Consider the following 24,676-nt stretch of genomic DNA (forward strand, 5'->3'; position numbering starts at 1 on the left):
AGCCCGTCTGCGCCCGTCCGCGCCTGGACCGTGCCCAGTGCCAGGACCCCTGGCCCTCGAGGACCCCGACCGACCCGCCTGACGTACAACGCCGCCACCCTCATCGCACTCAACACCGGCGGAACCCAGGGATGCTACCGAGCTACTCCGAAGCACACCCACGGACCCTTCAGCTGCCACGCCTGCAAGTTCACCTGCATCCGGACCTGCCCGACACCAGCACCTGCCATGCCGAACACCAGCAGCAACCACCTCAAGTGCATCCTGCTCAACACCCGCTCCGTCCACAGACACGCCATCGAACTCTGGAACCTCATCGACACCACAGCCCCCGACGTCGCCTTCATCACGGAGACCTGGATGAACGCCTCCTCAGCGCCCGACATCGCCATCGCCATCCCAGAAGGATACAAGATCACCCGGAAGGATCGCAACGCCAACCAGGTGGGAGGAGGCATCGCCATAATCCACAAGAACACCATCCGCATCACGACCAGCACCGACAACTCCCCACCCTCCGCCGAACACCTGCACTTCCAGATCCACACCGACCCGAAGACCACCCTCAGAGGCACCCTGATCTACTGACCTCCGGGACCACGCACTCAATTCAGCGAGGACATCGCCGACTTCGTCAGCCCGCACGCCCTCCCCTCCGCCGACTACATCCTCCTGGGGGACTTCAACTTCCACCTGGAGAACAACAACGACTGCAACACCAGCACCCTGCTCGACAACCTCACCAACCTTGGACTCAAGCAGCTGGTGTCCACCCCCACCCACCTCGCCGGACACACACTCGACGCCATCTTCTCATCCAGCAAAGACATCGCCTTCAGCCACGCCACAGAACTCCACTGGACGGATCACAGATGCATCCACTTCACCTTCAGAAGAACGACGATCCACCACCACCAGCAACAGGCTGCCCGAAGAAGCTGGAACAAGATCACAGCCGACCAGCTCGCCGCCTCCCTGAGCCAGCACCCTCCAGCCAGCTCAGCGAACCCCAGCCAGGCCGCCGACAACCTCACGAAGTGGATCAGCGACTGCGCGGACGAACTCGCCCCACTGAGGACCCCGCCCAGCAGACCCGGCAGCAAGACAGCCCCTTGGTTCACCGACGAACTCAAGAGCTCCAAGAAGAACTGCCGCGCCCTCGAGAAAGCCTGGAGAAGGGAACCCACGCCGGATAACAGGACCACCCTCAAGCTTGCCACCCGGAAACACCACCAACTGATCCGCATCGCCAAGAAGACGGCTTTCAAGAACCGACTGGACAACAACGCACACAACTGCAAGGAACTCTTCAACATCGTGAAAGAGCTCTCCAACCCCAACGCCGGAAGCAACGACATCACCCCTTCGCAAGACCTCTGCAACTCCCTCGCCTCCTACTTCCACAACAAGATCGCAGACATACACAACAGCTTCAGCACCCATCCGACCCACGCCACGACCGCAGCAACGCCACCCACCACCACCCTCCGCGCCTGGACCCTGGTCAACACCGAAGACACCGTCCACACGATGAACTCCGTCCACTCCGGATCTCCGACCGACCCCTGCCCTCACCACGTCTTCAACAAAGCCGACGCTGTCATCGCACCCCACCTGCGGGACATCATCAACACCTCATTCGACACCGCCACCTTCCCCGAGAGCTGGAAGCACGCCGAACTCAGCGCTCTACTCAAGAAACCTACTGCAGACCCCACCGAACTCAAGAATTACCGACCCATCTCTCTACTCCCGTTTCCAGCCAAAGTCATCGAGAAAACCGTCAACAAACAGCTGGCCGCCTTCCTCGAGACGAATGGATCCCTCGACCCATCGCAGTCCGGATTCCGTGCCAACCACAGCACCGAGACCGCCCTCATCGCCGCCACTGACGACATCCGAGCCCTGATGGACAACGGGGAAACAGCGGCCCTCATCCTCCTAGACATCTCCGCGGCTTTCGACACGGTCTGCCACCGCACCCTAGTACAGCGCCTCAGCAACGTCGGAATCCAGGATAAGGCGCTGGAATGGATCGTCTCCTTTCTCGACGGAAGAACACAAAGAGTCCGCCTACCACCGTACAAGTCAGAGGCCACCGAAGTCATCTGCGGCGTCCCTCAGGGATCCTCACTGAGCCCGACTCTCTTCAACGTCTACATGAGCCCTCTCGCGGCCATCGCACGCCAACACAACCTCAACATAATCTCCTACGCCGACGACACCCAGCTGATCCTCTCCCTGACCAACGACGACCCCGCCGCCGCCAGAGCCAACCTGCACGAAGGGATGAGAGAGGTAGCCGAGTGGATGACGACGAGCCGCCTGAAGCTGAACTCAGATAAGACGGAGGTCCTCATCCTGGGCTCCTCGCCCTCCGCCTGGGACGACTCCTGGTGGCCCCCCGCCCTGGGCACCGCACCCAAACCGACAGACCACGCACGCAACCTGGGTTTCATCCTGGACTCCTCCCTCTCCATGACCAGGCAAGTCAACGCCGTCTCCTCATCGTGCTTCAACATCCTGCGCATGCTTCGGAAGATCTTCTGGTGGATCCCCACGGAGACCAGGAAGACCGTCACCCAGGCCCTCGTCACCAGCCGACTGGACTACGGCAACGCACTCTACGCCGGAACCACCGCCAAGATCCAGAAGAGACTCCAGCGCATCCAGAACGCCTCAGCCAGACTCATCCTCGACATCCCACGTCACAGCCACATCTCCGGACACCTAAGAGACCTGCACTGGCTCCCGGTCAACAAGAGAATCACCTTCCGCCTCCTTACCCACGCACACAAAGCTCTCCACGACCAAGGCCCGAGCTACCTCAACAACCGAATCAACTTCTACGCTCCCAAACGCCACCTCCGATCCGCCAGCCACGCCCTCGCCACCGTCCCACGCATCCGCAGAACCACTGCTGGAGGAAGGTCCTTCTCCTACCTGGCCGCCAAGACCTGGAACTCCCTCCCGGCCGACCTGCGCCTGACCCAAGACCACCTCTCCTTCAGGAAGAAGCTCAAGACCTGGCTGTTCGAGCAGTAGCAGCACCACCCCCCCCCCCCCAAGCGCCTCGTGTAGGTAGTGCGCTCTATAAATTTCTTTGATTGATTGATTGATTGATTGAAGTGTGCTAGCAGTGGTTGAGACCTTCTCTTGTAGAATCCCTGGTGATAGTCTGGGCAACAGACCTCTTTCCCAAATGGTCAAGTGGCAGTGCTTTTATGTTAAATCTTATGAGAACTTGGAATTTCTGACATATGTTTAGGAATATTTGACACAGATAATAAATATCAAGGCATGCATCCCAGATGAACATGTAAGGCAAGAAAACGTTGATTCAGACTAAATTACTCTAATTATATATATGCATGTGTTCTTATTAACCTTGACCTGGTGCAGGAGGAGTCTTTTGGCATGGTCGAATATCACCTTGGTTGTGTATCTATATCATTGAACTTGACAATGTGATAGTTCCTAGAAAAATAAGATCGGATGACATCTGCATTAAAAGGTAGAAATGACAATGATTCTAGAATGAATCATGTAATGTGTTTCCCTGGCTACAGTTGGGAAAGCCAGCGATCTCCTTGAACTTAGATGGAGTCAAGGCCTCCATAAGATGGAGCCGGACCTTAGGACTTTAAGGCAACATGACAGGCCCGTACTCACACCTGCCTCAACTTGAGGCAGAGTAATTTAAGCATTTAATTAGGGTTATTGCACTTCCCCAGGCTACAGAGGACCTGGTTGAACGCCCCTTCAAGAAAAATTATTGCACGTTATGCAAACTATAAACAGAGATAAAACACCAGAGTGTGATGATCTGCTCACAGAATTCTACCAGTCAATGTATTGCTAAAGATTTACAAAGAAGCTCTTTTGTCCTGAAGTAGTTCTCAGGGTGATCTTAAAACCAGAGAGAGTTTGGCTTAACAAATCATGAAGTCCTTTACAATTATAAATACAGGAAATACAGGAAATAAAATATTAAGCAGCACACTTGCTACTGGCTCTTTGGGGTTAAAAATGCTTAACTGAAAAGTGTGGAATTATACTCCATACAAATGTCACACAACATTGGTGATGCTTCACGTATCCTACACCATGTAAAATAAAGTCACTAGTTGTATTTAATATAGAAAAAAGTGTTGAATTCATTGAGCTGGTTCTGTATGAAAACTATGACAAGCAAAATGGAATCTGGACATTGCTTCTTGCAGTTGGTAAAGCTGTGGAACACATGTCTGGTGCTTTGAGTAAAGACAGACAGAATGTTATCATATGCTTGGAATGTGGGTCATGGGACATAACCATGATTTCCCCTTTCTCCTTGCCCTTTGTACAGTTGATTAAACCATTGGTAAGCTGTCTTCTATCTATCTTTGCAAACTTGGATTTCAAAGTGGGAGCTACCAACATTTAATTTCCATGTGGGATACTGATGGCATTTAAAAAGGATGGTACTTCTGTTCCTGTAGGAACTAGAAACATTTGGAGCTTTTTCAGACTTGCAAACTAACTAGGACAAGTCATTCCTACTCTCTCTGGTAGCTTTTCAGCACCCTGATATGCTCATACGCCCAGATTTCCTAATATGATTAAATACTGATTACTTCAGAAGAACAGAGTGCTGGTAAACAGCTTACTTATATTATGAGAAGTCTTAGTGGCCCTCGAAAATGTAATTACATTTTGGAATTCCTTCCAGCTCTCTGTTATAGGGGGAATTGCACTAGGAAACTGGTATTTCTACCATCTTGTCTTTTCTGCCCATAGTGTGCCCTCTGCCCCATATCAAATCAGCTATTCAAATAAATAATTTAACTACTAATATGGTCAGGGAAAGAAAAGGAGTAAAACTGATCATTCTTAAAAGAGCTAGAAATCTAGGTAGTTGGGACTTCCTTGGTCACATTTCTACTTTCTAGCAACACAGCTGCAACATGCCTCCTGTTACCAGACCCAAACAGGAACTGGGAAAAGCAAAGCTATAGGGCACATACAATTATAACTGTATGCTAGACTGTTCAATACTGGGAAAAAAAAAACAAACTAGGTTTCCATTCCTATTTTGACACACAAATGTGATGATCATGGATATGGCTGTAAAAAGAAATCTGTAAGACATACATTTGAAGACTGCCCTTTACGGGAGCAATGCTTCTATGGTAAATGCAACCTATTCAACGTATACAGGCTGGCATGGCAATACTCAGGTGAAGAGACTGGGAGTTTGTTTAAGTGGCCAACCTTTGTCCCAGTGACAAATGCATGACCTTTGATGTACTGCAGCAATGTTAGACCTATCAGCCTTAGGGTGGTCTTTCCCCAAACATTTTGGCTCACCTCCTCCATCTTTGCTAGAATATATCTGTTGGCCTCAAGACTCTGCGCACTTTACTATTGCTACCTAGTGCTAAAGTGTTTGAGCTCACTCCCTTCAAACTTGGTTACATTGCTCATATCAAATTGGCCCATTTAATTTACTTGTAAAACCCTTGCAGAGTAGTAGACCATATGCACAGGGCCGGTAAACTAAATGCTAAGAGTGGGCCTGCAGTACTCATTGTGCCACCCACTTAAGTAGATCCTCAAAACATTTCCCAGGCCTGCCACTGCAGCCTGAATGGAGTTTTAAACTGCCATGTCGATTTGGAAATACACATCCCATTGCCATACTTCAAACTCTTCAATTAGTATACATGGATCATCCCTAGGTAGGTCCTACATAGCCCGTAGGACAGGATGCTGGGTAATTAAAAGTTGGATGTTTACTTTTAAGTTTTACATTTCCTGGTAGTGAAAAACTCCAAAATTCATTGTTCACTATTGTGAGACTTAAACCCTCCCATAGAATAACATTGGCCTGGTCACCCCCACGCTCCTGTGCCTGCTGCCGCTCCCGCTGCCCCAGCCTCCCGAGGGCCGCCGAGCCCACACCTGCTTTTCCCGCCGCCCCAGCCACCTGAGGGCCGCCGAGCCCACACCAGCGTTTCCCGCCGCCCCAGCCCGTGGCCCCGCCCCCAGACAGCCGATTGGACCGCGCTCCCGCCTCCCCGCAGACCCTCCCGACCGGCTCCCTTCTTAAGGGGAGCCAGACCAAGATCTAGGGAGTGACCACAGCGCCTTCAGCCTGGTCACCCCCACGCTCCTGTGCCTGCTGCCGCTCCCGCTCCCGCTGCCCCAGCCTCCCGAGGGCCGCCGAGCCCACACCTGCTTTTCCCGCCGCCCCAGCCACCCGAGGGCCGCCGAGCCCACACCAGCGTTTCCCGCCGCCCCAGCCCGTGGCCCCGCCCCCCGACAGCCGATTGGACCGCGCTCCCGCCTCCCCGCAGACCCTCCCGACCGGCTCCCTTCTTAAGGGGAGCCAGACCAAGATCTAGGGAGTGACCACAGCGCCTTTGGCCTGGTCACCCCCACGCTCCTGTGCCTGCTGCCGCTCCCGCTGCCCCAGCCTCCCGAGGGCCGCCGAGCCCACACCTGCTTTTCCCGCCGCCCCAGCCACCCGAGGGCCGCCGAGCCCACACCAGCGTTTCCCGCCGCCCCAGCCCGTGGCCTCGCCCCCCGACAGCCGATTGGACCGCGCTCCCGCCTCCCCGCAGACCCCCCCAACCGGCTCCCTTCTTAAGGGGAGCCAGACCAAGATCTAGGGAGTGACCACAGCGCCTTCGGCCTGGTCACCCCCACGCTCCTGTGCCTGCTGCCGCTCCCGCTGCCCCAGCCTCCCGAGGGCCGCCGAGCCCACACCTGCTTTTCCCGCCGCCCCAGCCACCCGAGGGCCGCCGAGCCCACACCAGCGTTTCCCGCCGCCCCAGCCCGTGGCCCCGCCCCCCGACAGCCGATTGGACCGCGCTCCCGCCTCCCCGCAGACCCTCCCGACCGGCTCCCTTCTTATGACGTCCCCAGAGCGACCGCGCAGCGGACGCGCGCAGCGGGAGCACCGATTGAGCGCCGAAGGTGCGCCAAAGGTAAGCCCGTCTGCGCCCGTCCGCGACCGGATCGCGCCCAGCGCCAGGACCCCTGGCCCACGAGGACCCCGACCGACCCGCCTGACGTACACCGCCGCCACCCTCATCGCACTCAACACCGGCCGATTCCCAGGATGCTACCGAGCCACACCACGACGCACCCACGGACCCTTCAGCTGCCACGCCTGCAAGTTCACCTGCATCCGGACCTGCCTCGCACCAGCACCCGCCAAGTCGAACACCAGCAGCACCCACCTCAAGTGCATCCTGCTCAACACCCGCTCCGTCCACAGACACGCCATCGAACTCTGGAACCTCCTAGACGCCACAGCCCCGGACGTTGCCTTCCTCACGGAGACTTGGATGAACGCCTCTTCAGCTCCCGACATCGCCATCGCCATCCCAGAGGGCTACAAGATCACCCGGAGGGATCGCACCGCCAACCAGATGGGAGGAGGCATCGCCATCATCCACAGGAACACCATCCGTCTCACGACCAGCACCGACAACACCCTGACCACTGCCGAACACCTGCATTTCCAGATCCACACCGACCCGAAGACCACCCTCAGAGGCTCCCTGATCTACCGACCTCCGGGACCACGCACCCAATTCAGCGAGGACATCGCCGACTTCGTCAGCCCGCATGCCCTCCCCTCCGCTGACTACATCCTCCTGGGGGACCTCAACTTCCACCTGGAGAACAACAATGACCGCAACACCAGCACCCTGCTCGACAACCTCGCCAATCTTGGACTCAAGCAGCTGGTGTCCACCCCCACCCACCTCGCCGGACACACACTCGACAAAGTCTTCTCTTCCTGCACAGACATCGACTTCAGCCACGCCACAGAGCATCAATGGACGGACCACAGCTGCGTCCACTTCACCTTCAAAAGAACGACGACCCACCACCACCAGCAACAGGCTGCCCGCAGAAGCTGGAACAAGATCACAGCCGACCAGCTCGCCACCTCCCTGAGCCAGCACCCTCCTGCCAGCTCAGCGAACCCCAGCCAGGCCGCCGACAACCTCACGAAGTGGATCAGCAACTGCGCGGACGAGCTCGCCCCGCTGAGGACCCCGCCCAGCAGACCCGGCAGCAAGAAAGCCCCATGGTTCACCGACGAACTCAAGAGCTCCAAGAAGAACTGCCGAGCCCTCGAGAAAGTCTGGAGAAGGGAACCTACACCGGACAACAGAACCTCCTTCAAGCTTGCCACCTGGAAGCACCACCAGCTGATCCGCGCCGCCAAGAAAACAGCATTCAAGGACCGGCTGGACAACAACGCACACAACTGCAAGGAACTCTTCAACATCGTGAAAGAGCTATCCAACCCCAGCGCAGGAAACAACGACATCACCCCATCGCAAGACCTCTGCAACTCCCTCGCCTCATACTTCCACAACAAGATCGCGGACATACACAACAGCTTCAACAACCAACCAACGCACACCACGACAGAACAACCACCCCCCACCACCACCCTCCACGCCTGGACCCCGATCAGCACCGAAGACACCATCCGCACGATGAACTCCATCCACTCCAGATCACCGACCGACCCCTGCCCTCACCACGTCTTCAACAAGGCCGACGCTGTCATCGCACCCCACCTGCGAGACATCATCAACACATCCTTCGACACCGCCACCTTCCCCGAGAGCTGGAAGCACGCCGAACTCAGCGCTCTACTCAAGAAACCCACAGCGGACCCCACCGAACTCAAGAACTACCGCCCCATCTCGCTTCTCCCGTTTCCAGCCAAAGTCATCGAGAAGACCGTCAACAAGCAGCTGGCCGCCTTCCTCGAGACGAATGGATCCCTCGACCCCTCACAGTCTGGCTTCCGAGCCAACTACAGCACCGAGACCGCCCTCATCGCCGCCACCGATGACATCCGAGCCCTGATGGACAACGGAGAAACAGCGGCCCTCATCCTCCTAGACCTCTCCGCGGCATTCGACACTGTCTGCCACCGCACCCTAGTACAGCGCCTCAGCAACGTCGGAATCCAGGACAAGGCTCTGGAATGGATCATCTCCTTCCTCGACGGAAGAACACAGAGAGTCCGCCTACCACCGTACAAGTCAGAGGCCACCGAAGTCATCTGCGGCGTCCCCCAAGGATCCTCGCTGAGCCCCACCCTCTTCAACGTCTACATGAGCCCCCTCGCAGCCATCGCACGCCAACACAACCTCAGCATAATCTCCTACGCCGACGACACCCAGCTGATCCTCTCCCTGACCAACGACCCCGCCGCCGCAAGAGCCAACCTGCACGAAGGGATGAAAGAGGTAGCCGAGTGGATGACGACCAGCCGCCTGACACTGAACTCAGACAAGACGGAGGTCCTCATCCTGGGCTCTTCACCCTCCGCCTGGGACGACTCCTGGTGGCCTCCCGCCCTGGGCACCGCACCCAAACCGACAGACCATGCACGCAACCTGGGCTTCATCCTGGACTCCTCCCTCTCCATGACCAGACAAGTCAACAACGTCTCCTCGGCATGCTTCAACATCCTACGCATGCTACGGAAGATCTTCTGGTGGATCCCCACCGAGACCAGGAAGACCGTCACCCAGGCCCTCGTCACTAGCCGACTGGACTACGGCAACGCCCTCTACGCCGGTACCACCGCCAAGCTCCAGAAGAGACTCCAGCGGATCCAGAACGCCTCAGCCAGACTCATCCTCGACATCCCACGAACCAGCCACATCTCCGGACATCTGAGAGACCTACACTGGCTCCCCGGCAACAAAAGAATCACCTTCCGCCTCCTCACCCACGCACACAAAGCCCTACACAACCAAGGCCCGAGCTACCTCAACAGCCGAATCAACTTCTACGCTCCCAAACGCCACCTCCGTTCAGCCAACCACGCCCTCGCCGCGGTCCCCCGCATCCGAAGAGCGACTACAGGAGGAAGGTCCTTCTCCTACCTGGCCGCCAAGACCTGGAACTCCCTCCCGACCGACCTGCGCCTGACCCAAGACCACCTCTCCTTCAGGAAGAAGCTGAAGACCTGGCTGTTCGAGCAGTAGCGGCACCCCCCCCTACCCCCAGCGCCTTGAGACCCTACGGGTATGTAGTGCGCTCTAGAAATGTCTTTGATTGATTGATTGATTGAGATTACTTATTACATATAATAGGCTGTAATTTCCAAATGGGATGTCTTGTTTGTATTTGGAAGTGGCGAAGAGCCCTATTTAATGCATAAGCTGTTGTTTGATTACAACTTTAAAAATGCCACTGTAAGAAAGTTGGTATTTTTCTGCCTTTAGCACTTTTGTGCCTGGCCTGGGTAGCATGACTGGATGTAACTGACAGTTAGACTTTGTGAATTCCTCCCAGATAACCACACAATTAGGTGCACCTCAATGGACCATCTGCTGGCAGGATGGGGGGTGCAAAGCTGAGCTCAGTCCCACTTTCAAATGAATAACCTGTGCTCTGCCTTGGGTCTAAAGATCCTTCATTGCTACTGTAGCCAGCTTGAAGTCAGGGCAGGGGAGGCAGGAAAGTCCTTGCACTTCAAAATCACTGACTATAAGCTTCTCCAACCTTCCAGAACCAGAGCATCTGGTTATAAATGTATGACCTCAGACACAGTGTATGTTTGAACCTGTAGATAATGTGGCAGGGAGAAGGACTGCTGCTGGCCACTATGCTGGACTGCTGCTCTAAAAGACTCCTGACCTACTGGATTGTTGTCTGCTTTTTTCTGCTGCTCTGCTACCTTTTACCTGGGGTAAAGGACAGGATAATCAGCTGTCCCAAGATCTCCAAAGTGACTCACATGAGCTAGTTTCTGTCCTCTTGTTCAGAGCCACAGGGACAACAAAGGATCGCTCCATCTTGGACCTGCACTTGTTCCCAGCCTAAGTGAATACTTACCCTCCAAGTGGTGCCCCTCTAGTCCTGGACCCTTGGAATTGGTGCAAAAGGTGACCAGATACCAAAAATGTCAGAAGTGGGGACATAGAAACCTATTGGCTAAAAACTGCTCTGAGAACCAAGAGGAAACCGGGACAACCTGCTTACCTATCCACCTGAGGTGCATTATTGGTCCAATTGATGTCCCGGCTTCTCATGCTACGTTCTTCTCCACAGCAGCAAATATGGTTCAGCGGTCCTTTGCCAAACGGGTATCTAACCTCTTCGGATAGTTTTCGACTACAGCCCTCTGCCTTTTCCCGCTAGTGGTTTTTGACTTCCATATCAGAGACTAAGTCCGAATGTAGAATTATTCATCATGACTTTGACCCAAGGATGTCCGATGATGACACTACCTCTTTGGACACCGCTTGCAGTCTTGCACCACTGAACATTAACTTTTCAGAAACTTTTCCTCAGAAATATTCCTAAGTCTAAAGGCAAGCGATGGCCGGGCCCAACCAGCTTCTTGTATACTAAGCACGCTCCAACTCAGTTGGCCATATTTTTCGACTTTGACCTGGTCCCGCATGACTAGATGTCCACGTTTGTCACTTTGATCTTTTAGGTGCTGGTTTTTATGAAAAAATGTATGACTCCAGTTCTACTGATTGGATTCTTGTCATTTTAGTGTCAAATAATTTATTAAAATGTACTCTATAGAGGTTTGGGATTTTTTTTTGCATTGTGTTTTCACTGTATTAGTATTTGCATGTTGCATAAATACTTCACACATTACATCTAAGTTAAGCCTTACTGCTTATTGTGCCATGCTTTCCAGCTTAAGCACAGGTTAATTTTGTGACTTCTTGTGGTTCACCCTGCAAGGGGTTATGGCTATTGCTTGACCAGGGATCACACCCCAGTCAACCAACAACCCAATTGCTAACAGGGATCCATTTGGGATACATGTTAGTCAGTTTCTGCTCTCTTCATGAATGTGGACCTTGATGGTCCACAGGAGACTGCGAAGTACAATGTCAGCACTAGCTGAAGCTCAGGACCTTTTAAACATGAGGGTTACATTTGACCCTGATTACTGCCTCTCCTTGACTGAAAAGATATTGTACCATACATGCTGATGAAAAATGTCCCTTTCCGAAGGGTCACCCCAAACGTTTTGCCTTCTTCCTCTTATTTTTCTGAACTTGTTTTTGTTGGTTTTAGGACTCTTTAGCCCTTTACTACTGCTTACCAGTGCTAAAATGCACATTTTCTTTCCTCTAAACATGGTACCATTGGTTCATACCCAATTGGCATATTTTAATTTACTAATGAGTCCCTAGTGAAGGGCACCACACGTGCCCAGGGCCTGTAAAGTGAATGCTACTAGTGGGCCTGCAGCACTAATTGTCTCACACACTTAGGTATCCCCTTAATCAGGCCTCAGGCCTGCAACTGCAGAGCCTGTGTGTGCAGTTTTAAACTGCTATGTCGATATGGCAAATGAAATCTCTTGCCAGGCCTAAACCCTCCTTCTTAATGCATATAAGTCACTGCCAAGATGGGCTCTGGAAAGCGCTAAGGGCAGGGTGCATTGTACTTTTAAGTTTTACATGTCCTGGTAATGAAAAACTACCAATTCTGCTTTTCAGTATTGCAAAGCCTATCTCTTCCACAGGATAACATTTAAATTAACTTATTACATTTTAGGTGAAATTCCCAATTTTGAAGAGATAGACTTTTCAAGTTTAGTGTCACTGAACTCACAATTTAAAAATCACAACTTATGGTGAAGTTGGATTTTGAATTCAAGTTTATTGAATGCCACTCTTAGAAAGTTACCATTTACTTACTTTTGCCATTTGGTGCCTTTTGCCTTTCTCTGGAATGCACATCTGTGGTAGGTAACATCTGGGTTCCTGTATTCCCTCTAGACAGACACACACAAAGGAAGAGTAGCTGTGCCTGAGTGGTCATCTGCATGCAGATGGGCCATCCTACGAAGATGGCAGTGAGGAGCTGAAACCTATACCTGAAAGGCTGTGTCCTGTCCCCACACAAAGGACTAGTTACTACATTGTAGTGTGTCTGGAGCCAGGGCGGGAAGGGAGAATCTCTCTACACTTCAAAGCTTTCTTTGAATTGTCCCTCACTTCAAAGGCACCAATGAGTATAAGTACTGGACCTCTCTCACTGTCAAATTGGTAAACTTCTAGACCTTTAACTACTCTGCCAGGAAGTAGAACTGCAGCACTGCTGAAAGGACTGCCACTATGCTGGACTGCGGCTTTACTAAACTCTATCTTACTGTGCTCTTGCCTTACTGATCTGCCCTGCTGTCTGCTCTTCTCCTGCCTGTGTGAGAAGGACTGGACCTGCATCACTTGGACCCAGAGTGACTCCAAGAGCTTGCTGCCTTGCTTCCTGCTTCCAGTTCTTAGGGATATCAAAGACTTGAACCACCTGCATCTGCACCTGGATTCTACAAGCTGGGATTCTGTCCTGCCAAGTGGTGCCGCCTCAGTCTTGGACCCTTTGAAGGGGGCCTATGGTGCTCCATCTTCTGTGGTCCTCATCAGAACCAACGTAAAGCTGCACAGGTGCCAGCCTCACCAAAATTGATATAGGGAGGCGTGAAGCCCCACAAAGTCCCACCGTGACACTGTCAGTCCATTGGAGCCCACCAACAGGGACGCAAAACCTGCAAAGCCATGCCACACAGCTCCCTGGGATCGACATAAAGTGACGCCAAGGCCACAGGAACTCGCCGCATAGATTGTGCACAGCAACTCCTAGTCCCGAAAGCCTTACCGCACAGAGCCTTGGAACTAACGCTGAATGACGTGAAGCCTCACAAAGCAATGCCATGTGACCACTGTGCAGGAGGATGTAAGGTACTGCGTTCAGTGAGCCCAAGTAGTTCCCAGTCGCCAGCCTGGCCTCCATTACGGACAGCCTGAACTTGTGACTTTATCCCGGTCTGGCACGGCCAGTTAACTACAGTTGGCACTTGGCGCTTTTATGGGCTATTTTCAACCACATCTTTAAAATTGCATTATTAGATTTTTGACATTTTAGTCATGATTTATTTATATAATCATAATTTATATTTCGAATATTTTGTTGTATGAAGTGTTGTAAAAATTATTTACAAATTTCCTCTTACGTTAAGCCTGAATACTCTGTGCCAAGCTACCAGAGGGAGAGCACAGGATAATGTAGGTTCTGTTGTGACCTACCCTGACTAAGATTGTGGTTCCTTATTGGACAGGGTGCATGCCTCTGCCAACCAGAAATCAAAGTTTCTAACACATGCAAACAGATATAAACAGATTTTGAAAAATGCATGATTAAAGCAGATAGCTTTAACTACCCCTATGAAGCATCTTGACCCCACACAAATTCTACAAGATATACTTTGCACAATCAGCTGCCTCCCCAAGATATGGAGAGAAGTGGACAAGATCTTCACATGGTCTGGTTCTCCTGCTGGAGTTCAGAATATTGGAACAATTGTCCCCCAATATTGTTTGGAGCCTGGCTGCACCAAGCCCCAAACAAAGTCTGTTGGGGTTTATCCCCAAACTTAAATAAGGACAATACTGTCACAGTTAGCAAAATTCATGATCCTATTGTCCAAAGGATGGGTGGCAATTCATTGAATGGGGAAGGCCTTTTAGGCTGTCAGAAAATGCTTTGATGAAGACATGCAGGAATTAACTGCCGCTAAATTGAACCAAATGAAAAGCACCAAAATGAGGGATCCACTTGCAGAATATGTAGCAAACCAGAAAGCACTATTGCATTACCTCTGCGAATCCCCAGATACTAGGCTGCCATGAGGAGAGAAATACATGGCATATACTTATAATACACCAGGCACAGCATATGCATAAATCTCTCAATAGGTGTCCTGGTCTGTCTCAATTATCTCTTCACACCTGGCCTCAACACTGGGCAATTCTTCAGTGTACTCACTGTGCACAGTATAAATTGTATGTAGGAGATTACTGGTGAGGAACATCAGAACTCATTTTGCGTGGCTTGACCTTATTTTTTATCACATAAGCACTTACATGAGGAAGAGATGGAGGAGGAAAATTAATCTGAGTGCTAGAGGAGTGTGGGTCCAAAATTGCAGCCTCACATGCAATGTTCAGGGCAGAGAGTAGTGTGTCAGTCCATAGTCAGAGATGGAGGACAGACAGGTAAAGAAGGATTTGAGGTTGAGGGTGCCAATACTAGCCTTGTAGAAGAGAATGTTGGCTACTGAGGAGAAAAAGGCAGCAGCAGAGTTTACACTGAAGGAGAATAAATTAACCCTGGCCTTTGGGGAAACAAAGGCCCAGCTGGCCTATGAGAGAAGCCAGTGAATCCTGGACCTGAGAACCTATAGGGCCAAAGAGCTTCTGAGGCCAGTGATGATGGTGGCAGGGACAGCGAAGCGCATGGGAAAGGTAAATGAGTTCATATCCCTGAAGACTCTTTGCCAAGCTATGTGCTGAGGGATGACATATATAAATGATTTTCCGCATATGAGGTAACCCTGAGTATGCATAGAGAGCCAGAGGAGGACTAGTCTATAGAAGCACCTGTTCATTGCAGGGAGAGATACCTTTTTTGCCAGAAGCAGTCACACCAGTCATGAGTCAATTATGAGGATTCTTTCAGTAAGGCACTGGATGGTTGGGTGGGGGCAGAAAAAAAATTGATTATGACGGGCTGCACACTTTGATGATTAATGAGCACGCTTTAAGTATTTGTTTTACAGAGTTGTACCAGCATCTAAATCGATAATAGGTTGACAGTGTGTCCTAGAAAAATAATGACACATCTGGTGATCACCTCATTTACTGATATAATGATCTCCTGTATAGTAGGCCAAAGGTCCCTGAGCTTGGGTGCACCAGAGTGTTGGTGGACCTCAATACTAAAGGGCCTTTGTAATGGAGCTATCTCATGATTTACCTTTGGCAGGACATCTGGGGCAAGCCAGAACTCACTACTGCAGATATGAGGATCAAGTCAGATGCAGTCTACAGATCCTTTGTGACTTCTCAGGGCAATGATGTGTGAGGTGGGAAGTGCAAAACTCCCAACCAGAAGCTCCCCATGGTAGGAACAATCTTTGAAAGGGTTTCTGAGGACATTGATGAGTATCTTGATTACAAGACAGCATTAGAGAACAGGTTTATCCTGGTGATGGGTATCAAGACATCTGGTACTCTAAAGCCATACCTGTCCGGACCGTTACTGTGTCATTGGTGGCAAGGGCAGTGATAGGGATGTTAATCAGAGTCAGGTTTCTTGGCAAAAGAGGCACCAACATCATCTCAGCATTTATGAAGAACATGTTGGATGAGTGTGAGGTTATTTATACGTTTTCCTCACGATACCATCCCTAGACTAATAGGCTTGTTGAAAAATTAAACAAGACCATGAAGGGCATGAACATGGATCTCTCTGAGCCCTTAAGACATAAGAGGGACGTCTGGGTACTATGTCTTTTCTCTGCATACAGGGCGGTACCACAAAAGACAGTAGGCTTCAGCCCCTTTGAGCTTCTGTTTGGAAATTTAATGAGAAGACCTCTCAGTCTTACTAATGCTGGTGAGTTTAAGCTCCCAAGGAACACCTACAAGATGCTGTCAATTACATGTTAGCTCTCAGGGCCAATTCGTGGCGCTAAATGAAGTAGGCCACCGAAGATTCAGAGGCCAGCTCAGAAGTTGTCAAGCAATGGAATGTCTGCAAGGCCACTCTGATAGAATACCATCAGAATTGGTCAGCTGGGCACTGCAGGAAAGTAAGCTTCTTGCAGCTTTTTTGTCCCTGAAGCTTACCAGAAGGTCAGCCAATTGACCCTTGAAGTTCACTTATTGGTCCTGTGTATACGCAGGAGCAGGTCCAGCACTTTGTGCTCTCCTCACAGGTCACAACAGTAGGTGCACTCCTTCTTCTGTCTTACAAGCGTCCAATAGTGTTCTAAAGAGGACACTGGGATGCCACTTTTGTGCAAAGTGCTAGCCTGTGGTTGGCAGGAAACTCCTGGCCACTCTCTAACCAATGGGGTAAAAGTTCACACGGGTAACCCTTCTCATTTTTACAGCACTTAATGTCTATTTTACTCTAAACTGTCCTATAGTGGCCTTCTCTACTTAAAACTAAGATGCCAGAACCTTTCTACTCCTATGTAGTCCTTCCTGTGCCCATCTAGAGGCGTGGTGATGATAATGGCCAAACCCACCCTTGTGGTCATTTAAAACCAGTTCTGGGGAAACTCCTGTCTCACTGAGCTTGATGTCTGACTGGGTGCAGACCATGTGTGACCTACATGTGCCAGTCATTGTGTGGGCTTTGTTTGAAGTTAATTAGGTTCCTGGGCACAGCCCAGATGGCCATTCGGCCTTGGGAAGGTTAAACCATCTCCAGTTGTGTCAGCTCTGGGAGCCATTTTACCCACGTCATCAAGGAGCCATTTAACCCCTGGGTGACAGTGAACACTGGCAGAAAGGTACATTTGGCTCAGGTAGGAAAATGACAACTTTGTTATAGTGTTATTTTCAAAATTACAATAATCTCCGATGTGACCATTACGTTCAATTTTAAATTACTCTGAAAAGGAGTCCTTGAATCACTGTTCTAGCTATTCCTGAAGTTAAGCATTGTAAGATGTTATTATGTAGCCCAGCCTGTCCAAAGTGAAAACATTTTTTTGAAAGTTTCCCCTGCAAGGATATGTAAAACAAAAAATATGCATGCCTTACTTTTTCAATCCATGCACCCTACATTATGGGCAGCTCAAATTGGCTGTTTTTAAACTGCCTATCCAGGCTGCAGCCTGGAGATGTGTTTTATATTTTTGCTTTAGTGGTAGTGGAATATGTGCTGCAGTCTACTGGTGATATTTGAAATAGATACTGGATACACTTTTGTACTAGGGACTTATAGGTAAATTAAATATGCCATTTTGGGGTATACAAATATGAGATGTTTTTAGGGGACAACACACATATGCTGGGCACTTGACAGCAGAGTCAAAAAGGCAGCAACATATTATATATTAGCAATTTGTGTCTTTTGTCTTAGAAATTGTCTAAATAGTTTAAATTTGCTTTAATAATATTTAGAAATAAATAAATAAATAATAAAAATGGTGTTGTTTACAGGCGTAAGCAAAAAATAAAAAGAAGACGTAATTTGCATAATTGTTGGAAATTTCATGTTATGCTTCTTATTCAAAATTACCGAAATGATGCAATTACACCATTTTGGTAATTGTGTGCGATTTCTAGTATAGATTTACAACAAATTGTGCAATTTACTGTAATTCGCAATAATAATTTACAGCACAAGGACAGCAACAACTTGCTCTGGCAATTAATCTTTTTAGGACAGGTATGCAATGGAGTTGACCTTTTGCCTGTTCCAGGGACGGGTTTTGTTCATTTTGGTTCTTGTGAACTCTGCTGGCCTCTTTTAGGTCTTTAAAATATTTCTGACTTCTATTTCAGTAATATTAGAGGAATGATTACGTACTTCCAACTATTTCAGTTTTAGTGATGGCCTTGCCATAGCACATGTTTAAGTGTGTTTGTCATTTATTGTGCTCTCCTTACTATAAGTTCAACCTCCATAATCTATTAACAGGTGTCCTTTTTTAGCATCTGTTGTAGCTTGCTGTTTCCCACGAATATCTACGGTTTTTAGAGTTTAAAAAAGTATATATTAAGTTCATTATTTTTATGGAAATGTGTTATTATATATTTGTTTACACGTTTACATTGCAGTTTTCCATTTAAATTTATATTTTAGATATTGCCCTTACTTCATTTAAACAGTACATTTTTGCTTTACCAGACTGTTTTTTGTAGTTTTCGGTACAGTTTTTGTTTCTTCAAGTCTGGTGAAAGGAAGAGATTTATTATTTGTGTTGGTTTATTTAAAAGTTTGTATGTTTAAAAAATATATATATTATAGTGTTGTTGTTACTTTAATTTTAATGTTGTGCTTCAGCTGCATTAATTACATTAAAGGTGGTCTTTTTTGCATTTCTAACAATCCGATGTTTTTATTTAGTTTTTCCTTTTTTTCCTTTTATGCTTCTTCTAGAGGATAACTTTCATGGTGGAGAAATAAACATGTAACATAGTTTTAATTGTTTTTATGTTAACCGAGTTTTGCTTTCTTATATCACTTTATTTAAGTCTCAATAATTGTCAAACCTATTTTGCTTGTAATATTTAGTGGTTTTCGGTACAGTTGAATTCATTTTACGTGGATGTGCAATTCAGCAAAGTAGAACTTCTTTGCTGCAATTTGTCTCAAGGAAGCATTTTGTTGTGCATTTTTGTGGTCTTTTTATCCTGTGTTTAATTAGACAAGTAATTAGACAAATATTTCTAATTGTCAACTTCTTTTAAGTTTAATTTATAGGTTGGTTGGAGACTGGTTTGATTTTTTTGAACTAGTTAAAGTAAATGATTAGTTTGTTGTTATATATTTAATGAATATTAATTGTGTGAGAAAATGCTTCTTGTTGCATGACCATTCCCAATTTATCTGGACTGATGTTGTTTTTTATTTCTCCTCTGTGCACTGCCATTCTGCTAAAAAGACCGCAGTGCATATACCCCGACCCCTAATACATGTTGAAACTGACAATACTCCTAATTGGCAAACTTCACACATCTATAAGACCCTAGTATAAGGTATAAAATGTATCCAGGACCTGTAAGTTCAATGTCAGTAGTAGGCTGCAGCATCCATTGTCACATTTACCACACTGACAATGCAAACACGACTGCAGGCCTACCACTGTAGCCTGCCTGGGCATTTTTAAACGTACCTATTTGACTTTTTACAATAACTCCTATTGACAGGCCAAGACCCTCCATTTAAATATTAACAAGCTATCCTTAAGTAGGCCTTAATGATCATAAACAAGGTGCATGGTACATGTAAAGGTTTAATGTAAAACAAGTCCTTACAGTGACAAGTACCTATGATCTATTTTCAATATAGCAGGGTTAGATGTTACATAAGAAAGCATTGGAATATAATGATACAATTGAATATTATCTCCACTTACTAAACAGATACAATCCTAGGATTTAAAAAAAATATATTTTTTAGAAGCCTAATTAATTGGTAAAGTAAGATTTGTAATAAGTCACCTTTACCTGCCGAAACCCTGTAGAAGCCCATTTGCATGGGATTCCTACTGTCTTAATAGCCTCTAGATGAGGGGTGAACTTGATCTCAGAGTTGAGAAAAAGGCTTTGGGTGTGGAGAGGTGTTCTGTTCTTCTGGCAGGTGGACAGTCTGGGCGGTGATGAGGAAATTAATAGTTTTCAAAGAAGCCTACCCTGTCAATGGCAGACGTAGCTAACACCTGGTCCTGTTCCTTCCTTTATTCCTCTCGTCAGGTACCAATTCCAGTGAGACAGTAGCTGTCCCCAAAATGGGTTTTGAGTGACCATGGAGGAGGAGTATCTGATTTTCCTGGACTCACCTATGGCATGGGCACAGGCGCTCTGTACAGTAGAAGAATGATTCTGCCATCTTGGTTTTAAGTAGAGCAGGCACTGTGGGAGTGTTTTGTAGTTGGGCTCACAGGAAGTGCTACAAAAGTAGCGAAGGGCTACTCCTCAGAATGTTTTGCCAGTTGTTTAGGGATGGGTCAATGATCACCCCAACCACAGGCTAATGTGAGGCGTAAATGTAGCACCCCTGGGAATCCTCTTCAGAACACTACCAGAACTGTGGAAGACAGATGAAGGACTGTACCTGCTGTTGAAATCTATTAGGTGATTTGAAAGTCTGGACATGCTCCCACTTCCTACCCAGAACAAAGGAGTCGTCTCCAATGGTCAGTTAGTTGACCTCTTGTTAAGCTTGCGGGACACAGCACCCTGCTAAAAGGCCCTTTTCCAGAATAGTCCAGCTGACCGGTTCCAACTGGATCATTTCTGGACCGTGCTGGTGGGTTCTGCAGGAGTGAGCCTTGACCCCCTAGTCCCGTTCCTGAGGTACTTGGACCTTTGGCTGTGTATTCTTCCTAACATCCTGTAAACCTTGGATAAAGAAACTTTTTTTCTCCACAGACCTCTAATAGACAGGGAAAACCCTCTCAAATCAGTCCAATGAAGGAGCATTGATGCTGGGCCAAAGTTTCAGGGTACTCCAACTTTGAGCTTTTCCATAGCAGCAAATCAATTTCAGAGGGATGCTGCAGTGAAGGTATACAGCCATTTGGGTGCCCTTTACTGCTACATCCTGCATTCTTGCCACACTGGAGAAATCTGAGCTTCAAAAAGTGATGAATGTAAAATTATTCACAGGGTGAAGATGCGTAACGAATCTACCTGGGAAGGGATCTTTCTAAGGTTCAAATTTAGAATTTTTCCCACTTAGCTTTCCAGCCAAAAGTTAATGGCTTTATCGTGACTTGATTTGGTAGCTATCTGGCCTCATTGAGCTCTTCTTAGCCTCAACAGCTGCCTTTACCTTCTGAGGAATTTTGACTTCTAACTCAGAAACTATGTCAGAAGGTAAAACTTCTCTGAATGGGGACCAATCTGGATTCTGTATTCAACTTGGGCACAATGTCTAATGGTCTTTAATCATTCCAAGGTCCTAGTCAAGCCCAATCAGATGACCATGAATGGCGCTTAATGCTTTTGGTACTATTTTCATTAAAAACTTTAAACATTTCTAACTCTAGTTCTCCTATTGGATTTATGCTATTTTTATGCCATTTTGATCATTACATTATTCTCTATTGCTCCAAATTACAGTGAGAGTTGTATTGTGTTCTTTTTTACTTGTTAACTTCTAAGTGGTTCACAAATCTCCTTGAATTAAGCCTGGGTTCACTGTACCACAGCAGCTCCCTGGGGTTGAGCTCAGATGTAAATGACTGAATCCTTTACTGGACCAAAAAAACATGGTATTACTGCTTGAGGTGGACTACCATCCACACCAGCTAATAATCCAGTTTCTCATAAAATTTAGGTTTACTTATTGGTATATTTGTATACATATTTATTAATAGTTTGTTGTTTTATTTAGAATTATTTCTTTTTTCTGGTGTTTGCTATTTAGTTTTTCATGACTATTGGATTGTTCCTTATTGTTAATATGTGGACAATATTTTATATTTGTTTGCAATATTGTTATACTATAGATATTTTGTTTCCACGATATTTTTCTCTTCTATAATTGTGTCTCTACTGTTTAGGTATAGGGTTTCATTATTTAGCTTTTCAATACTTTTTGGCTCTCTTTGTGTATGTCAATATTATTTTTCTGAATATTTCGCTCAACTACTTTGATAGTAACATGTTCTACATATGTTCTTGCATGTCTTTCTACATCTGTGCACATGACTACACATAGACTATACTAGAACATGATCCAAAATAGCTGTGATTAGTGATAACAGAATATTTCCCATAGAGTGGAGTTCAAGCCTTAAGATAGAAGGTGAAACATTCTTGCGCCACTCTGAGATTGTTCAATAATGGTTGTTATGTCTACTCCTCGTGAGTATTGTAGAGACAGTGTTGAAGATGAGCAGAGTAATCTATTCATTGTTGTCTGTATCAGAACAAATTGAAACAAAATAATGGACTTATAGAGCAAAATAAGTTTCGGGGTTGACAGGCTTTAAAAATAGGAGGCAATCACCCAGTGCCAAAAAAAGGTGGTGAAGATGATTTCTGGAGACATAACAGAGATATTGAGAGTGTAGGTACTTTTGCCTTAAAATAATTCTTATGCGGAATGCATATGCTAGTCTCCAAAAGGCATTCCGCCCAGACTGGGAAACATAAAGATATATTTCAAGGAGCACTGCTTAATTATAAGAAACCAAACATTCAAGATAAACAGTGTTTTTCATCTAATAGAAAAAGTTAGAGGATCATCCACTGCATGTATACTCATCTACTCGGACACAAAACAAGAAGCACATAAGACCATGAAATGATATTACAAGTAATGAAACAGGTATGCCTACATAACTCTCAAATACCCTGTATAGCAATAGGATGGCAGAACAGGGGTCGAGAGATTAGGCTGAGTAGTTCTCTCTCAAGTTTATTTCAGCAGCATTCCATAGTACAGTTGTATTACTTCATACATTAAATGGATTGAGGGATGCAGAATAATATCCCTCAATAAGGCCAAATGATGAATATCACCACTTTGTAGTAAACGTAAAGTAAATAAACGAGGAGTCAACCGTGGACTGTGGAATCCTCCACAATACGGTAAACAGAGATGCACAAATCGTTTTCTCAACTGAGTCTCCTCACCCCACACTCTGCATGAGCTAACTGCAATTGTAGCTCGCCAACATGAGTGTAAATGGGGGAGGAGAATTGCCACAGCAAAATACTTAACTGCAGCACTCCGCTTTCCGATCTCTGAATCGAGTACGGCAATAAGTCATAGGTGCGCTGCTTGCACACAACAAACACAAGGAACGAATCTCATTCTTTTCCCAAGGCACACTATCTCAGCAATAAACACAAAGCTAGTCCAAAGCACCCTTACGAACCTTCGGTAGCACAGAATCTCCGGGACAAACAGGATTAGCGGCACCGGCTCCATAATTCAATCCCGTAACTAGCAATGTTGTAATTGACGTGCGTGCGACTTCGCAAAGCCTGCTGGGAAATGTAGTTTCCCCCGATACCTCTAACGCGCTCGCACAAGGTAACTGTCAGTGTTCACTGTGCATACAGCATTCAGCACTGGTGCGCTGTGACACCCCATGGAACAAAAGTGAGGTGTTAGCTCTTAAGAGTCAGTCACCGGATCCTAGGAAAAACTCTATAGTGTATTATAAAAAGTTAACAGAGGCTGCCTCCTCGCCAGTCATGACCCTTGCAGATATTGAGATGATTTTCGGGCTGTTGGTGCTGGTGGATATATGGAGGCAAGTCCATACACAGGACCACAGGGCAGAATTGGGTGGCTCATGGGATAAGATTGAGGCATGGAATAAGGAGCGAAAGCCCAGTGAAAAACCTAGGGCTGAGATTCTTGCTTTGCCAAGTCACATCATCACTTATATGCATTCTCTTTAAGGGTGGGCGTAATTGGCGGAGTACTACTAGGTGGAATTCCACAAAGTTGAAGTAACACTCCGTGAATTCCGCAACTTCGCTCCGTTGGACTCCCAATTAAACAGAAACCTCATATACTTTTGGTAAAATAACAATTATTCCTGTCTTTACATGCTAAAATGCATATAGTCATTTCCCAAAAGTGAAAATGAAAATTTTGCAAACAGTGAGAGAGGTGATGATTTTGGGATCCTCCCTAACCTAGGGGGAGAACTAAGCAGAAGTCATGAAAACAGAGTGCACATCTTGCTGAATGATTCAGTGGTGGTCCCATCCTCTTAGGACCACCCCAAGCACAGTTATGGGCAAAAATACAATCCCAACCAAAGGCCCTGCAAAGCGTTATGGGATGAGATTAGCAGTGGGCAGTGAATATTATAGTATCCAATATCAGAATAATTCTACAAAGAGCTGCAGTTCATCTAGTCGTTACTAGGTGTCCCTCACGAGTCAAATGCAAAAGCATTGAAATTATTACATTAAGCTGCAGTTCCACTAGTCATTACTAGGTGTCCCTCACGAGTCAAATGCAGAAGCATTGAAACCCTTTCATGAAGCTGCAGTTTCACTAGTCGTTACTAGGTGTCCCTCATGAGTCAAATGAAAAAGCAGGGAAACCTAGCAACGACTAGTTGAACTGCAACTTGATGTAATACTTTCAATGCTTTTGCTTTTGACTTGGGAGGAAC

The sequence above is a fragment of the Triturus cristatus genome, chromosome 9 (assembly GCF_964204655.1).
Source record: "Triturus cristatus chromosome 9, aTriCri1.1, whole genome shotgun sequence".
Classification (NCBI taxonomy): domain Eukaryota; kingdom Metazoa; phylum Chordata; class Amphibia; order Caudata; family Salamandridae; genus Triturus; species Triturus cristatus.